General features: G+C 39.0%; 1 protein-coding gene across 3 annotated transcripts in view; it reads left to right on the top strand.

The window, feature by feature from the left end:
* The window catches only part of sipa1l2 (signal induced proliferation associated 1 like 2), a 511,308-nt gene that overhangs the window by 47,979 nt on the left and 443,538 nt on the right, over window positions 1-19,791 (top strand). For 2 of the 3 annotated variants that reach the window (XM_073056680.1, XM_073056678.1), the window contains exon 2: window positions 2,312-2,451. The exons of the other annotated variant lie outside the window; for it this stretch is intronic. The gene's annotated coding sequence lies outside the window, so the exon portion shown is untranslated. The remainder of the gene's footprint in view (window positions 1-2,311; window positions 2,452-19,791) is intronic. 3 annotated transcript variants of the gene reach the window in all.

Genomic DNA, 19,791 nt, shown 5'->3' with positions numbered 1-19,791 from the left:
ACTATGCGAGTCAAATGACTTGTCTGAAAACAAATTGGAGAGCTTAGTAATACCACAAAGAGCTGGTGCGTTTCACAGTTTCAGTGAGGCACTGTCATCGGACTGTAATGAGGGATGAAATGGCCTTTTTTTTTTCTAATTGGAATAACAGCTGCAGCTGTACAGTCTATAAAAATAGTTGCAAAATATAATGTGCATGTGCAGATGGTGCTCTAGAATTGCAAGAATTCTCACTGTTTTGCTGTTTTTCTTATGTATTTGTTCAAATAATGAGAAAGATAGCATTCATTCTGTGATGGTGATAAGGCAGACCTTGACTACAGGTTATCGCTGTATGTCGTTGAGCTAGCACTAGTTTTGTTTCTTTATTGTGGACCATCACCAGTTCACTGCTTAGCTTGTGGAAACTGTCAATCTAAATGATCTTGATGAATTTGGGGCACGATTTAAAATTTGTAAATTTAGCTGATTAACTAGGAAAGAAACATGAAGTATAAATTCTGATCTGGTGGCCTGAAACATTAACATATTCTCTCACCCATAGATGCAGCCTGACTGCTGAGTATTTTCAATTCACTTTTATTTCAGTTTTCTAGCATGTGCCATTTTAAATTCCCAGGCATAAATTCTGCCTGGCATTGATTGATTTCAGCAGGTTATTTGATCTTAGACCAGATGGTGCTTGCCTTCTGTCTTGGTATTTATTTATCAGTGTGGATTAGGCTCTTCAGGCCCAACAAAGCACCAACCAGCAACCCACCAATTTAATACTAGCCTAATCACAGGACAACTTACAATAGCCAATTAACCAACTAACTGGTACACCTTTGGACTGTGGGAGGAAACTGAAGAACCTGGAGGAAATGCACGTAGCCACGGGGAGAACATGCAAAACTCCTTGCAGGCAGCGGCAGTGATTTCCAAGATGGCGGCATGACGCAGCTTGCAGCGGCCACTCTGGAGCTGATTATCTGTTATTTGTGAAGTGGGGTGCCATGCGCAATCATAATCGTTTGAAAACGGACGTGGGAGCACGGAGGAACATAGGGAAATCTCCGGGAAGACCTTCTTCGTTGCTGATGCTGTGCGGTCCGGGACTCTGCTGGGAGGAACAGACCCCCAGTCCTCGGGGTCGTGTTGCCGATGGCCGTTGGCGGGGCCATCTTAATACACTCGGCAGAGGATGGTGCTCGGAGAAGCTGTGCCGGAGGGGATGGTCGTCAGCTCGGAGGTTCGACGGACTCGAAGTCTGCTGCGGTCAGGTCGCTTTCAGTGTGTGCTGCGTCTGCGAGGCTGGGTTCAACGGAGTTTTCGTTGTGTGCTGCATCTGCGAGGCTGAGTCGGGCGGCATCGTGGAAGTCCATAGTGGGGGTATTCCCTTCTGCCGCCAGCGTGGGATGGCGAGTCTGTCGGGACCCTCGGGACTTGTGGAAACTGTGGTGATTTCTTTTGAACTTATAGTCCTTTAACATCTTTGGACTATTTTTACTGTGCCCATGGTCTGTTTTTTTTTATCAATGATGCTATTGTTTGCACTGTTGTAACTATGTGGTTTTGTAGCTTTAGTTTTTGGTTGTTTGTCTGGTGGATTTGGAGCTCCTTTCTGGGGAACGCGCTAGGACAGTAGCACGATATTAATATGCAGCAGCCTCTCCAGACTCTGGAATGGGGATTGCCAAACGTTATGTGGATTTTCTGGTGTAGTCTGTTTTGTCATATGCTTTTGTAATATCATTCTGGAGGAACTTTGTCTCATTTTTTAACTGCATTGCATTTGTGGTTTCTAAATGACAATAAACTGAATCTGAATTGAACTCTGAATCTGAAATGCTCCAAGCTGTAATAGTGTTGCGCTCACTGCTACGCTACTCTGGTGCCCTATTGACCGGCACCCAGTATTGACTTAGTATGTACTGTGTGCATAGAATAAAATTATAACAAAGCAATTTATAATGAGTGTATTTTAATTAGTGTACCAGTGTTTTCCCATCTCCTTATTACTGTACAACATCCCTGCTCTAGCTACTTTTTGTTCCTAAAACCTTAACTGAACTTGTGAAATTCCTCTCTAGTGCCTCTCAGACTTAACCTGTAGCACCTTTACTGTAGTAAAGTGTTTCCATCCTACTTTTTATTCCCAAGAAGTATCATGGAGACATTTTTAAAGGTGTTATGTACAATATTAAAAATATATATTTACAGTAATTCATTTTTTCCCTCTATGTATTGCCTTGCACTGCTGTCACAAGATGACAAATTTCACAGTATATGCTGGCAATATTAAATCTGATTCTGATTCCTTTCTTTGCAGGGCTTATGTAAATAGTGCTGCTACTTACCTGGTGATCGAGACAGAATTATGACTTGTGCCTCCACTTTCAGGGAAACTGCTTCATCATGGACTATAGAAGGTGAAATTTGAACAAGTTCTGTGTGATTTCAGGTCAACAGGTGAGTAGCAAAAGCCATGTATGCTTCTACCGCTGGCTCCGATTGTTAATATTCCTCTTCCTTGTTCATTTGCTCTGGAGAGTAATTGAAAACGAGTCTCAAAACAAGATTGAAGTGTATTGCCTGAGCGGAAGTACAACAATATCCAGAGTATTGATCTTTAATTTGTCTCTTTTACATTAACTTGGCAGTATCTTGGGAGGTAAACAGAAATACACCATCTGAATTCAGCTTATTATGGTATTTTTGTTCATTAAATGAGACATAAATAGTTTTGTACTTTAAAAGAAAGTTACAAACTTCTTAATGTAGGAGTGCTGCTGTCACTAGCAGTAAATTCAAAAGATCTGATACAACCTTTTGATGGTTGAATAGTTTGAAATAAAATGACATGGATAATAAAGATCTTTCTGTCTCAGCAAGTGTTTTTTTTTAAATCACCCACACAGTCTATTCTGGTATAGACTGTGTGAACAGCATCCTGTACTATAGTAAATCCCTCAAACACTTCATTGAGTGTGATAGAAAATTTATCAAATCTGAGGGCAAAGATAGGCAGTAAATAGTTATTTTTCAGACTGAAGGACAATGTAGTGTTTCCATCTCTTAGATTTTTGTTTTTGTTTTTTTAAATTTTATCTTTTACTTCCAAGGTAAAATCTTTAAAGGTATGCAGTAGCACAAAGCTTGGAATGAAGTGAACAAATGTTTAGTAGCAGGCTGGAAGAGAAAATGGATGGACATTCTGAAGTGTGGTAGGTTTTTCTTGTAAAGAAAGTCGCAATGATATATGACAAGCAGTTAGGTACTTAATCCATCAGGAGAAGTTGATAAGAATGCATTTTATTAAAAAAGTAAACAAATACGGCAAGATATAGATCAGTTACAGATATGGGCAGAGAAGTGGTGAGGAGTTTAATCCAGGCAAATGTAAGGTGTTGTACTTTGTATATGAAAGGGGAAAATGTACAGTTAATAGTAGGCCTCTTAATAGCATTGAGGCTCAGAGGGATCTTGGTGTCAAGGTCCCTAGTTCATTGAAAGAGGCTATGCGATTGGATAAAGAGGTAAGGAAGTCATGTTGGCATGCTTGTCTTAAGTGTAAAAGTAAGGAAGTCATGCTGTAGCTTCAGTCCGACCACACTTGTATTATTGTATGTAGGTCATCCCATTATAGGAAGAATGTGGAGAGGGTTTGCCATAATGCTGCCTGAATTAGAGGATATGAGCAATAAGGTAAAGTTAGACAAACTTTGATATTGTTCTCTCCTGAGCATCAGAGTCTGAGGGCAGGCACGATCGAGGTTTCACAAATTATGAGGGGCTTAGATAGTATAGCAAGTTAGAATCTTTTCCCCAGGGTAGTAATGTCAAAAACTTTTAAGGTTGGGAAGGCATTGGGAGTTTAAAGGTGACTTGAAGGGCAAGGTGGATACCTGATGTGGATTACCAAAGGCAGGGGTAGTAGTGTAAACAGGCAGTTGGGTAGAGTTTAAGAGGCTTTTAGACAAACACGTGAATGTGAAGGGAATGGAGGGATGCATATGATACACAGGAGGACATTTAGTATAAATTGGCAGCAAGATTGGCCAAATGGCTGTAGTGTTCCAGAGGTTTTAAAAATTCAACATCTCATCTTGGGTGTTATAAATAGAAGGTATTGTACAAATTGAAGCTATAAAATGCTACTGAACTCTCAGCCAGTGTGTTTTGAGCAATTCTGATCACCACACACTAGGCAGTAACATTGAAGAATAGCAACTACAAAAGCTGAAATTGTTCTCCTTGTAACATGTTTCAAGAAGATTTGACAAAGGTATTGAAAATCATGAATGCTTTGATAGCGTAGACAAAGGAAAAATGTTTTCACTACTCAATGATGCAGGAATTGAAGTTTATTTGTAGTGATGCCAGAGACAACATGGGAGAGTATTTCTTTAAGGTAATGAGTAGCATTTTTAGGTTTTTAAAACAGTAGTTCCAGCACAAATATTAATTAGCTTTGTAAGAACTGGCATGTAAAAATACAATCTTTGTTCTGGGTGATTATACAATAGCTGTCATCCTTAACTGATTAAAAACAAATTCTGTTGAACAAGTGTAATATTTGTTTAGACTTTTAATCCTATCATTCTAACCAGCCATGATGTGTTAGTTACATTCTTAATTCTTGAGCAGTAAATGTGTTCTAGCCTCTAGAGGCGCAATTTATTTTGTATGATCATTTCCTGTTCATAAGCTGCTTCTTAAAATATCATTTCCTGCATGGATTAATTTGGATTTCGACTTGAAGCACACAGTGTATAAAGACATCCATCTTCACCTCTTTATTTGCCCTTAAAACAGCAATATATTTTTACGAGTAAGTTCTCATTTAAAAACCCTGAAGAAAGCTTCTGGCTTGGGTGATTTTAACTCGCTGCGTAGCTTTGTATATGTACACTGTGAGGGCAGTAGAAAATGGATTTTGATAGTTTCACCAGTTACAATGCTTACTGTGAAACGTCATAGTTTATTATTGTTGGTTTATTAATGTCACATGAACCAATACAGTGAAAAATTTAGTTTTGCATGCACCACCCATATAGATCATTTCATTATATCAGTGTGTTGAAATAGTACAAAGGCAAACAGTAACAATGCAGAATAAAAGTTTACAGAGAAAGTGCAGGCAGGTGATAGGTGCAAGGGCATAACAAGGTACATTGTGAGGGCTATGTCAATCCAAGTTACTCTGAAGAGTACTCTGTAAGTAAGGATAATATAGAAATTCTATGACACAGAAGGGGTCTGTCTTGCCAAAAGAGCTACCCACCTAATGTTGCCTCACTAACCAAAACACACATGCAGGTGATAGCTCTTCAAGTACATTCATAAAATGTGGGGAGGAAATGTTGTTCTACTATATTTTCAGGCAGCAACTTCCAGACACCTACCATGTTCTGAATGGAAAAATTTTCACACCTCTTGTCTAATCCTTGGCCGATAACTTAAAATCAATACCTTTTGTTTATTTTTACCTTTTTCTAGCAAAGGAAAAGGGTTAATTCTATAAAAGGCCACTCAGAATTCTATGCATTAAGTGTCTCCTTAATCTCCTCTGTTCCTGAGAAGAAAACCCTAGTTTATATCAAAGTTCTGATCTTACAATTCCATCAGTTTCCTTGTAAATCTGCATTCTCACCAGTGCAAATGCCTTTCTTCTAACTAGAAAATCAGAATCAGGTTTAATATCACTGGCATTTGTTGTGAAATTTGCTGTTTTGTAGACTAGAGTTGTGGTCGAAGTGGAGTTATATACAGTTCTAGTATAACTACCCTAGTGCTTGGAATTTGTGTCTTCAGTAGTAAAGGAAAGCCATTCTATTTGTCTTGTGCATCTTATTGACCTACACTTGCTGTCTGTTAAGTATCTGGGCACACAAATCCAAGGTCTTTTTGTACCTCCATGCCATTCAGCGTTGCACCATTGAACATCTCCTTGTCTTGTTGTATCTCAATAAATGCATTACCTGACACTCTGGATTAGATGCCACTTTTCAGCCAACTAACCAGACCAGTTGTATTCTCACTAAGTTTAAAAACTTTTCTCCTCACTGTTGACATCCAAATTTTGTATTATCTGGTAAAATTCCTTATTGGTCACCTGCATTGAAGTTTCAATCAATAATGTGCAAGAGACTGAGCACTGAGTCCCATGCATTTCCATTAGTGACAGCTGTGGAAACTGACTCTTCGGTTCACCTTGTCCGTGCCAACCAAATCAGCATGGACATGCTGGTCCCACTAGCCTGCTTTTGGCCCATATAACTCAACCTTTCCTGTTTTATGAACCTGTCCAAATGTCTTAAATGTCATAACTGTTTCCACTCTAACATTTCCTCCGGCAGTCCATTCCATATACTCACCACCTTCTGTGTAGGAAAAATCGCTCTTCAGGTCCCTCTTAAATCTTCCGTCTCTCATCTTAAACCTATGCTCTCTCGTTTAGTACTCCCCTGTCCTCAGGATGGGCCTTTGGCTATTCACTTTATCTGTGCCCCTTTTGATTTTATAAAACTATAAGATCACCCCTAAGATATGCCTAGTCTGTTCAGCCTCTCCTTATAACTCAAGGCCTTATTTCCGATAATATCCTCGTAAATCTTCTTGTGCACCCTTTCCAGTTAAATGACGTTATCCTTCCTATAGTTGAGTACCCAGAACTGTATGCATTACTCCAAATGTGGCCTTATTGTCTTGTATAGCTGTTATGTGATGTCCCAACTCCTGTACTCAGTATTCTGACCAATGAAGCAAGTATGGCAAACATTGCTGTCACCACCCTATCCACCTGTGTCACCATTTTCAAGGAACTATGTACCTGTACACCAAGGTCTCTCTGTTCTCCAGAGCCCTACCATTAGAACCCATGTAGCTCCCACCTTGATATGGTCACAAAAGCAATCGGCAACCATGATACTTTGCTTCCTGCCACTGTTGGATCCCTTGGATTTTAAAGTTGACTTTGTGAATTTGTGAAAATCTCTGCTTAATTCCCTGAGAACTATATGGAAAGTGTTGTCCATGTCAAGTATCCACAAAAATCCAGCCAGTTTAGTGAGATCCGGCCTTCTCTTATAGCCATACTTACTAATTACTATCAGTCTCTTCTAAGGTCAATTTATGCCTTGGAATTGATTCCAATAATTAGTTCACCACTGAAGTTATACTAACTGGTCTATAATGACACTTTGTTTTTTCCTCCCTTTTTAAACCTATATGTTTGTTGGTAGTCCTCCAATATTCTGCCACAAATTCAGTAGCCAGGGAGGATTGAAATCTTGTGTTCAGGTAATGAAGACTTGGAAGGAGGGAGATTTAAGCAGTTATTTGATGCAGTGATTGAAAATTATGATGAGTAGGAAAGTAAATAAAAACAGTTTCCCTGATAGGTTTAGAACACAGGGATGTATATAATTTAATACATTTATAATAGGATAATTTTTCTAATACAGATTACAAAACTGTGGAAAAACACTGATTGCAGCAAAAACTATGTGAATATTTTTAACTTTTTAGGACATCAGAGGGCATGTATTAGAACAAAATGGGAACAGAGCAGACATGGGAGCACCGATGTTGATAATGTGTGCAATTAGTGTGCACTGGCTGAACTAAGAAATTTTTTTTTTTGTATGTTATTTACTATTCTTGAAAAATCCTTTGTTCTTTCACTGCAAAACATGAGAAATAGGATCCAGAGTAGGCTATGTCGTCTCTTGACTGCTCTACCATTCAACAAGATTGTGGGTGAACTTCAACCTCAAAACCTAATATCTTGCCATATCTGAATATGATTCCTATAATATCCCAAAATATATCAATACCAGTTTTGAATAGAATCAGTGCCTGAAGCTCCAGATCTCGGCTAGATGATTTCAAAGATTTACCATCCTTCGAAGACATTGCTTCCCATTTCAATCCTAAATGGATAATCCCCACTTTGAAAGTATTAATGATGCATTTGTAGTTGAAGGCATTTATAAACTCGTACGTCTTTACTGTTCTTGTCCAAACTCTAGAATGTCAGCAATCGTGTAAAGGTAGAATGTTTCAAACAAAAAGGAGAGAATGAATGCATCAAATCAAAGCATACTTAGCAGTATGAGAGGGTAATCAGCAAGTATGCACATAGTCTGAGCAGTACTGTTTTCTCCAGTGGGTGAAGGCCTGTGGTGCTGCAGACAAACTAACAAAAAAATCTATCTCTTGCCTGTCTGCGTCTCTCCTTGTGTTCTGGAGAAGTGCAGTGCACAGTGGGTCTATGTTAAGAGAGAAGTCCAACTGCTGATAATTGCAGATGGTATCCTGTTTGGGAAGGGTTTCGAGTGGAATACTTCAAGCTAAAGTAGTCTGCTTAAGCTCAGTGGAACAAAAAGCTGTGAATAAACATTATCTTTTCCATCCACAATTGTTTGCTTTGTATTTGATTCAGTCCAGTGGAAAGGAGGAAGGAGGCAGATACCCAAGCAAGGTACTTGGGTGGGTCGGAAGCAGGACTGTGTTTTGGCAGCTGGCAAGGATATGACCGTATTTTTTTTAAAAAGTGAGAAACAGCACAGGCGTATGGAGCAAGTAACAGGCAAACCTCAAAGTCATCATTTGAAGACAAAAGTTTCACAACAATTAACTGGGTTTCACCAGCTGAATGAAGAGGACGGCGAACTATTTCAGAAAAGTTTTTCCATATTCTGGAAATACAGGTGAAAGTTAATGCTTACAGTTTCAACTTAAATCACAGTAGTTCAGAATGGCAGTTATGGAGAGGAATCTGTACATGAGGAATATTCCTGCTGCATTGTTAACTAGAAGGAAGATTATTGCAGCACAGAACATAAAGGCCACAGATATTTTTGGGAATCTTCTACAAAGATGATTCTTGATGATGTTTACCAGGATGCTGTCTGGATTAGAGAGCACATCTGATGAGGAAAGACTGAGCAAGCAAGGGCCTTTCGCTTTGGAGCAAAGAATGATGAGAGGTGACTGATAGAGGTGCATAAGATGGTAAGAGGCATAGATAAAGTGGATAGCCAGAGACTTTTCCCAGGGCAGAAATGGGTAATACGAGAAGACATAACTTTAAAGTGATTGGAAGGAAGTTTTGAGGGGGGTTGTCAGGATAGTGTTTCTTTTTTACAGTGGTGAGTGTATGGAATACTCAGCTGGGGTAGTGGTAGAAGTGGATACATTAGGGGCTTTTAAGAGACTTTTAGATAGGCACATGGTTGAAAGAACAATAGAGAGCTATGTGGGCAGGAAGACTTAAAATGATCTTGGAGTAACTTAAAAGGTTAGCACAATATCATGGGTTGTGTATTTAATGTTTCAGTAAAATTGTAAATATTATTTGATTAAGCATTCATTGTTTACATGATTCATTATGGGTTATATGTAAAAGTACATGAATGGCATATGTCATTATATCATATGTACGCGCTTTTCTAAAGTAAAACTAGCTAAGGACACATGATCCCCGAGTCTGTGTTTTTCTTTTGATTAGTTTTATGTTTTTGAGTTACATAACTGTGCTGTGCTTTATTACAGGGGTCACCAACCTTTTTTGCACCGTGGACCGGTTTAATATTGACAATATTCTTGCAGACTGGCTGATTGGGGGGAGGAGGGCTTAATCATGACTGGAATACAGGTGATAAGTCAACTATAAGTCACTTATAAGTGGCTAATACACTCAATTTCATTTCTAAAAGGGTTTACCTAACGAATTTAATATTAAGCACACCGCATATTTTCCTTGCTTGAATATAGTGATACGTCAATTATAAGTCACTTATAAGTCAATAGCATCATAACATTTTAAGTAACGTTTGGATATTAAACACACAGTGCATATTTTCCTCATATGAACATATAAAATCACTGCAACACACCGACATCGCTGAATCAGTGGGAGCCCTGGGCTTGTTTCCCTGCAACAAGACGGTCCCATCAAAGGGTGATGGGAGACAGCAATACTTGAAGGGGGTTCCTAAAGTCCAGTCTATTCCACAATTAAGTTTTCATTGCATTCATTGCAGAAAACCCCACTTTGCAGAGATATGATGTTGGAAATGAAAGCAATGTTTTCAGTGCTTTCGTGGCTATCTTAGGATTTTCAGCCTTGACTTTGATCCAGAATGCCAGCAGAGATGCTATGTCAAACATACTTTTCAGCCCACCATCATTTGTAAGTTCGAGGAGTTGATCATCTTCCCATGCTGACATGGATGATTCACTGGGGACATTCACAAATAGGTCACGGACCCATTCCTTTGCACGTCTTGGGTCATTTGCGGTTGGGAAGTAAGGCTTGAATTCTGTCGACAGTGAAGACGGGTGATCGCACGCCAGCTTTGAGAAGGACGGTGCAGCCTCCGTCTCTCCCAAAATCCCAGCTAATGTTGGGAACATGTCAAATATGCCCCTGTCCACTCGCTGTCCCCACAGTTCCAGTTTGGCTTTGAAAGCAGACACTTTATCTGCCAACTTGAAGACTGTTGTCATTCTCCCCTGAAGTGACAAATTGAGTTCATTGAGCAGGTTGAAGATGTCACACAGTTAAGCAAGTTTTGCTATCCACTCCTAGTCACTGAAGTGTGCTGCCAGTGGTGACTTTTTTCCTGAAAGAAATCTCTGTAGCAGCTCTCTTAAAAAACCCTGGCCAGGGCTCTCTCCCGTGAAAGCCACCTGACTTCAGTGTGAAAGAGAAGGTGTTTGTGCTCTGTATCCATTTCCTCTCAAAGCTGCTCAAACAAATGTAAGTTAAGGGCTTTTGCTTTGGTGTGATTGATAACTTCAACAATGTCACTCAATATGCTGTTAAGATCAGGTAACATTTTTCGGCTAGCCAGCATTTCCCTGTGTCTGACACAGTGTGTAGACTGGCATTCAGGAGCAACCTCTTTGACTCGGGTAGTGAAACCAGACAGCCGTCCAGTCATAGCTGCAGCCCTGTCTGTGCATATTCCAGCACAGAATGACCAGTCCAGTTTGCCTGACGTGTAGTCATTCAAAGACTTGAATAGTTCTGTCCAAGTTGTGTTAGTTGGCAGCGGCTCTGCACACAACATATCCTCGTGCACATCATCTTGAAATATATGTCGCACATAAACCAGCAGTATTGCCCTGTTGTTGACATCGGTAGACTCATTGACCTGGATAGCATACCATGGTGACTCGTTAAGCTGTTCCAACAGCTGTGCTTCAATGTCCTCCGCTATGTCATCGATTCTCCTTGAAACTGCGGTAGCTGAAAGAGAAACCTGTGCCATCTTGTTAGCTGCAGCTTCTCCCAACAGTTCACGACACATGTCCTTGGCAGCAGGCAGAATCAGTTCTTCACCAACAGTGAAAGGCTCCTTAGCCTTAGCAATACGGCTAGCCACTAAGTATGACACTGTCAAAGCAGCAGCATTTGTGGAGGTGGTGGCTCTCAGCACTTGCTTCTGTCCCGCCTGCTCACGTTTTTTTCGCTCAAAAAACTCAACGTGTTTGTCTTTAAGTGCAGGGTGCTTGGACTCAAGGTGCCGAAGCAGCTTTGAGGGCATCATTGCCTCATTAGTCAGCTTTGTCTCCACATATCACACACAGGGCTTGGAGCGTGCGAGTCACCGGTCGCATTAAAGCCATATTTTATACATGACTTGTCATATTTTCTGTTGAAGGAAGCTTTCTTTCTTTTTACTGTCTTGACCTCAGCTGTCTCTGTGTTATCGTCATCGTTAGGCCTTTTATGTCCCCTACCACCTCTTCCAAAGAAACTCTCAAGCGACGTTTGTTTTTTACTCATCGAGTAGTTGTAGGTTAATGACTGACTGACTGACCTCAAGTGGTTAATGACCTCACGTGCATTAAATTTCAACAGTGGGCGTAACAGAGAATGAGGGACGGTGCAGCTGACTCATAGAATTTCATATCGTCAAAGCATATAATTTCCGCACATGCTTTGCGGCCCAGTACTGGTCAGTGGCCAGGTGGTTGGGGACCACTGCTTTATTATATGTTTTTAAGGAGTCTTTAAGGAACCTCGAGAAAGATTAGTATGTTGCATTTGTTGAATCTGAAAATGCCCAAATGCAAACTTAAGTTGTACACACCAAAGCCACGTGCAAAGTCACCAAGATAGATTATTAGGCTTGAGTAAGAGCATGTCAATATTGCTATGGCTTCCCAATAGACATAAACAACATTGATATAAGTGGATTATGGTTGCTGTTGACATGGTGTCACCTGAGCAAAGCAGAATTGACCTTAGGGTGTTTTGGCAAAGATCAGAAGAGAAACAGTTTCAAAGTCTGCAAAATGAAGCTTCAAAAGGAAATTGGTGAAGAGGACCAGAATAAGAATAGGAGAGCTTGAGCTTGATATAGCATGGAGTACAGGAAACACAAGAGTCAAGTCTGGGAGGTAGAGTGCTTTAGGTGTGAAGGGTTCTGCAAGAGTCTATAAAGAAGAGTGTTTGCAGTGATTTCAAACAGATGTAGCAAACGACTGCTGATCCAAGGTAAGAAGGTGGTGCAGGTCAAAGCAAAGTCACAGAGGTGTCTGGAGCATGAGGAGCCTGGAATATGTCTAGGAGTTGGCATCGTGTAGATTCAAGATACAAGATTGTTTAATATATTTTCTTGTACAAGTGTACAATGCATTGTTGAATGTTATTAGAGTAAAAACTTTATTTTTGTATTTACTTGCATGGATTGTAGGATTAAGGGTTCTCCTCCATTAACTGGCACAAAAGAGGAGTGGAGGTCAGTGTAAATCCGTCATGATTTTGTCCAATGTTTGGAGTTAGTTACTCCCAACTAAAAAACACTACTATTTTTCTTGTGTGCTCCTTTGCATTATTTTATAGCTACCTGATGTACATTAATTTAAAAAAAAGATAAAATCCATTTTTCCAAGACCAATACTTGGAAGTGTGATTTAACAACATATGGTAAACATTAAAGAGCTAAGGGTAATATTTTTTTGACAATTTGGCTAAATGTCAATTAGAAGGTGGTGATTTAACTTCTTGAAATATCGGCTTCCTCACTAGGTCCCATATGTTCAGACTCTATTCACTGTTACATGATAACCTGATTCTTCATGAGTATTTGATTAAATAACTGAATCTTCGCACCATTCTGTTATCATTTTTCACAATGAAGCATGTTTTGACAGTGCTTCACCGTAATTGTATTTTACTGGATAAATCAATACTTTCTGTTTTAAGTGTCCTTGTTATCATACAGCAGAAGCATGTTAATTGGAGCATTTTGTTTAAAAAGTGTTAGTCCAAACCTTCAGTGTGACCTTGTATTTATAATATTAACATAATTTGTATACAGGCTATGTTTAACATCTGCAGAGTGCTCCTATTTAAAGGCATTAGTTATATCTTGGCTTTGTTCAGCCAAAACAAATTGAACAAAATATGTAATAGGTTCCTTAACTGCAGTTTGTTTTTCTTCCCCCTTCTGTCAATGGCTCATAATTTACTGCACTGTCCCTTTAGACACTGTTGGTGGATAAAAACTAGTTACACAAGGTGTAAAGGTGCTGCTGATCCTGCAATTGTTTTCAATAGAATGATCCAGAAGAAGCTCCTGCAAAGACCATGTAGCAATTAATCTAAAAATATTAACAAATGGAAATGCCCACTTGATTTGTACACTGTCTGCATGTTAAACGATTAGCTTTATTTGGTACATATATATTGAAACATATAGTGAAGTATGTTGTTTGCATCAATGACCAAAACAATTCAAGGATTGTGCTGGGACAAATGTCACCCAAGTTCCGGTGCCTACATAGCATACTCACAATTTATTAACTCTAACTGTATGTCTTTGTAACATGAGTGGAAACTGGAGCACTTGGAAGATACCCACGTGGTCATGAGGAGAACGTACACGCTCCTTACAAGCAGCAGCAGGAATTGGACCCAGATCGGTGATTGCTGGCTCTGCGCTAACCACTACCATATAGAAAAATGTGTAGGATTGAGCACCAGGCTGTCTTCCTTGTCTATTGCACAAGTGTGGACAGTTAATGTGCTATCAGTCCTAGTACACTAGGTTACTTTGTTTTCTTTAAATTGCTCATTGTCTGGCCTGTGGGGTGCAATTACGCTGCTGTGGAGCGGTCAAGCTGACTCACCTCTGACTCATGCTGTGTTTAAAAACAAACGTGAAAAGTGAGTCGAAGGAAAATGAATAATTGGAGAAAGAGAAAAATCAATTAATCCATTTATATCTGGCTTGCTAATTTTATGGTTCTGTGTCATTTATCTAGCAATTATGCCTCACTATTAAGATTGTTCTGTGCTCTTGGCAGAGACATGTTGTCCTCCAGTTACAATAAATCTGTTACAGAAAAACATACAATATTACCTATAAGTATTAGAGCTTCCCGATCATGATGCTTTAAAGATTTGTGGAGAACGAAATATTTCAATGCAATCACCAGAGTCCTTTATCCTCTCTGTGATGGATATGCTCATTAATCACAACTGAATGGGTTTTTAGTTGAATCCTGCATAATGAGCTACTGACTTAATTCTGCTAGAGCTCACTTGCAGAAAAAGATAAGCACAGATTTGCCTTTGAAAATATTGCAGTTACAGAAGGAATTGATGATACTGTTTAAATTTACTTGCTGGAAGCTGATTGCATAGATTCTTAATTTTTTTCAGATTTCTTAGATGTTTGCATAGCATTTAACTTAAATGGGCTTTTGTCAGGTGGACTTTGTACAGAATTTTGGAATTCCCTTTTCACTACTTGGCTAGTCCCTTAGGTTTCTCAGTTTGAGAATCAGAATTGTTGATTTGTAGGTTGTGAACTTTGTTGTTTTTGCAGCAGCAGTACAGTACTACAAATTACAAATAAATTTCTATAAAAATAAACAAAAGGAGCTCATGGGTTCATTGACCATTCAGAAATCTCATAGTGGATGGAAAGAAGCTGTTTCTGAATCATTGAGTGTTAGTCTTCAGTTTCCTGATGGTAATAAAGAGAAGAGGGCCTATACGGTGAGGATATAAATGATGAGGGTCCTTCGTGTTGGATCCTGCCTTCCTGAGCCACCACCTCTTGAAAATGTTCATGATAGTGGGAGAGTTGTGCCTGTGATCAATCTAGCAACATCAGCAGCCTCTTACACTCTTGTGCATTGACAGCTCCATACCAGGCTGTGAGGCAATCAGTTTGAATGTTCTCCACTAAACATTTAGAAATTTGCAAGAGTCTTTGGTGACTTACCAAATCTCCAAAAACTCTTAACAAAGTAGAACTGCTGATGTGGCACCTTTGTGACTGCATCATTGTGTTAGGCCCAGGACAGATTCTCTGAGATGTTGCATCCAAGAACTTGAAGTTGCTCACCCTTTCCGCTGGTGACCATTCAAAGAGGACTGGTGTTTCCTCCTGATTTTTCCTCCTTGACGTCCACTATCAATTTTATGGTCTTGTTGATGTTGATAGTGGGATTGTCATTGTGACATCACTCAACCAGCTGATCTATCGCATGCCTCCTTGTCACCTTTTGAGATTCTGCCAGTGGTGTCATTGGTGAGCTTAACTTGGGTGGGGTGGAGGGAAGAAAAATCTCGTGTCTTCAATCAGTAACCCCTGTATTTATTTTTTTAGACTGTATCCCTATATCTAGAGTCTCCCACGAGGAAACATTATTTCTACATTCATCCTATTATTATCCCTCAGAATCTTTTATGTACATGAAAACCCTTCTTCCTCCCTAAAACCCCAGTGGAGTCCTACTTTTACTTTTCAGGCAAGCTGCCCATTTTGGCCATTCTACTGGAACGAACAAGTTCACATTTTCCCAACATTACAGTTTATTTGCTGGACTTTTTCTTCTCTTTTCACAATTTTTTTTTTCCCTCACATGTTCTACTGTTTCTGAAGAACTGTGTGCTTGAGGGAATATGTAGGGCACGATGGCGAAATAATTAGCAGTGCTGCATCATAGCTCGAGGCACCTGGATTTGATGCTGGTTTAGAGAGCAGTCCATGCAGAATCGACTTATTTTCTCTGTGACCATGTGGGTTTCTCTGGATGCTCTGTTCTTGGATATCTCAAAAATATGATTGTAGGTTAATTGGCCATGATAAATGGCCTCCCTTGCTGTAGATTAATAAGCAATTAAAGGGGAAGATGGTGGCACGTAAGAGAGAAGTGAGCTGCAGGGTTGCAGACAAGTAAGAAGCAAGCAGTGAAGGGATTGCTTGGTGCAGGCATGGAGAAGTTCATCAGGTCAGGTAAGATATCTGGGCACTGGGCCTTTGGGCAGAACTGGCTTTGGTCTGAGTCATTAGTCAAAGCTTAAGTTACTGCTGTCATTGTGAAGCCTCTTTTGGTGCCACAATTTCTTTCAAGGAGCACTCTACGAATGACAACAATCTACTCATTGCTGGAAAATGTTTTTTTTTTCAATGCACCTTGGAAGTTTTGTACCCTATGGAGCTCAAGACTAATCTCCAGCATATTAACCAACTGTAGCCATACATAGAAGAATCAAAGTATTTTCAATTTATAGCACATTTTAATAAGTGATTAAAATCTGAGTAAATGGTGTTTCAGATCAGCATTATGTGATTAAAAATTAAAAATTTCACTATTTCCCTTTTACTTAACATTTGCAAGTTTACTAAAGGGTTGATCAATCAAACATTGTCAGCTCGTAATCATGTTTTATTTCTCGCCCAATGATCTTTTTGATTGCTGGAGGTTGGTAATGTGCCAAACTAATTAATGAGAATTCAAAAATTAAAGTTTAACAGCATTTTTAAACATGATCATTATACCAGTGAGACAACTGTGATTTAATGAAGAAGGTAATGGCCCAGAATTTGCATTTGTAACAATGGCAAAATAGTCAGCATTTGCTGTTGTTGCTCTTTAGAATTGACAGCAACTTTTGACATCTGCTCACGTGCAATTAAATGCAGAACTCCAGAAATTTTTGTGGAGATGCTGTGCTCCTCCATGGGCTGAACCTTTGCAGTATTTGCACATGCATTCAGCACAGGATCAATTATTCTTGTCATGAGCTTCAATATTTTGTGGCACTCCCATAACATAATATGCATTAATGTTCTATCTGTCTAGACGAAACTATGCTTCTAATTTCACTGGCCTGATAAAGCAAGTAGTTATAAGGGTTGTGTCATCTTTGCTGCCCCCATCCACTCTAAATAATACACTAAAATCAGTTTTAATTTTTGATCATCTGGGCTTCCACAGTAATCCCATATGCAAGTCCCTGTCTTTATTTTGTTTTCAATAAAGTGATTAAAAATTTCATTATAATCCTAGTTTATTGTCTATGGATTCTTTAATCTAATGGGATGCTCAACCTGGATACCCTGTGCGTGGTCCAGACTAGAAGGTAAGTAGAATGGGGGAGGGGCATAATCTGTGTTTGAGAGCACAGTTAATCTTTCAGGACACCTTTATTGGCCTTTAAATCCATGAAATCCTGGCTATTGATTTGGAATAGAAATCCGGCTGATATACTAAGTATGGTCCATGAACTTTTTTGCTGTCCTTTTGCAGTATTTATTTTTTATATACTTGTAATTTGTGATAATATTTTTCTGTATTGCACTCAATGTTCCCTCTAACATTTTTTTTTACAGCTGTGTGGAGCAACTATTGCTCTGAGCATGAAATTTCCATGGCTTGAAAACTGCATGGCTCTTTAAATGGCTTTTTAGTAATATGCATACTATGAATATTTAGAATGAAATTTGAAAAATCACATTTTTATTTTTTAATTAAAACGATAATGAAATACAGTATAACAAAAATCGTTAATGTTTTGTAAACTATTTCTCATCTGTCTTTATTACAAATCCATTGTCCATAAACACTGTCCAGATTAATTTCACATCCAGATGAAAGATGCATCTTAATCCTCATTAGATCATCCAAATGTTCCACTTCTACTGTTTCTGGATTTGCATTTGATTAAATTCATAAGACTAAATCCATGTTTGCAGTCAGCACTAGAAGCTTGAAATGTTTCAATGATGTCAACAAGGATTGACAGTTCTTCAAATTCTTTGTTTCTGAACACATAGTTCAAAATATCTGCAGATGTCTTAATTGAACAAATCTTAACTTTTTCAGAAGTGACGAATTTGAAATCACAGTATTGCTGGATACCTTTGAGGTAATGCTTTCATCATAGTTCATAATAGTAGCTGAGTAAGAAAATTCTTGCTGTGTGGCAACAAAGGCTATGTGCGCGGGAGCGTCTCAGTTACTGCGTGGCAGTGCACCCGGTACAGCTCCGAGGGAACACTGTACTACTGCTACAAAAAGCAACAAATTTCACAACATATGTCAGTGATTTAAAAAAAACACCTGATTCTGAATCAAAGGTGATCAGGGCTACATTATATACAAAGCAACTTCAAACTTCAAAGAATTTTTTCAAGTTTCACAGAAGAAACTAGACAAACAATCTCTTTTAACAGCAATTAATGTTGCCCATATGGCACATCCATAATAAATATTCACATGCAGTGCTGGGAGTTAATCCGTACCAAGAGATAGCATGTGTTTTTGCTGCTTTGCATAGTAAGTGTCTGCTGCCAAAGCAACGGTGGTTTCCAGTGGAGTCTTTCAAGTTTAGCTGTGTATTTTTGACAATGCCAGCATCTTTTTGTTGTTTTTGTTTATCACTAGAAACCATTGTCTTGTAGCTCGATGTGCATCACCCAGTGCTGCCTTGTATTTACGCATCAGCATTTCATTTAGTCAGTACTAACTCTTTGCTTTCCTTTCCTAGTTAAGACCAAGAAATCTAAGTTTCTAAGAGAAGATTTAAAAGGCAGTTTGAGTCAAAATATCGATTCAAAATTTACTTTGCTTTACTTCTGCCCTTTTCTGTTCCCTGATTTTTTTTTTCATTATTTGACATCCTTGGCACAGTGACTGAAATATTGTCAAAGTATCAGTGAATGTTTTGAAACAGTGTCAAAGGAAAGAGAACACCAGTTATTTCCAGTTGACTTTCCAGTCCTTGAGATCACCTTGTCTTTCCTCTGCAGGAGTTGAGCAGCTGCCACACCAGAGAAACCTCTACCAATAGCAGGAGTTCTCTGGCAGTTGACGCACGGATGTACCTATTTAGATCACTTCTGCCCAGGGAGTATCTGGTCAGTGGCCTTGAACAACAATCCAGATTTTCAGCTAAATCTTATTTCTATTCTCCAATCATAGAACATAGAGCATAGAACATGGAACAGGCACTTTAGCCCGCAATATTGTGCCAAATCCAATAAATTAGTAATCAAATTGCCAGTTAAGTTAATCCCTTGTCCCTGCACAATGTCTATACCCTTCCATTTTCCTCACAGTCCTATGCCTATTTAAACATCTCTTAAATCACTTTACATGATCAGGCAATACGAAGAAAAAATGGATATCAAAGAGCATGTTTGGTGTTCCAATTATCATATGGCATTCTATGTGTTTAATTTTAAATAAATGCCAATGAAAATTGCAAATTCTATCTCTAGTATTAAGGAAAAACACCATCTCATCTCTGTTCTAAAGGAATGTCCTTCTATTCTGAGGCTATGCCCTTTGGTCCTAGGCTACTGCTGATCTCCTGGGATTTTCATGCACAACAGTCTCTAGAGTTTTCAGAGAATAATGCAAAATGCAAAAAAACATCCATTCTTTCGGGGAGAATCTCCTTGTTAATGAGAGAGGTCAGAGGAGAAGGGACAGACTGTCTTAAGCTGACAGGAAGATGACAGTAACTCAAATAATCACAGATTACAA

The sequence above is a fragment of the Hemitrygon akajei genome, chromosome 9 (genome assembly GCF_048418815.1).
Source record: "Hemitrygon akajei chromosome 9, sHemAka1.3, whole genome shotgun sequence".
Classification (NCBI taxonomy): domain Eukaryota; kingdom Metazoa; phylum Chordata; class Chondrichthyes; order Myliobatiformes; family Dasyatidae; genus Hemitrygon; species Hemitrygon akajei.
Note: the sequence above shows the minus strand (reverse complement) of the source record. Positions and strands in the feature narration are given on the sequence as shown.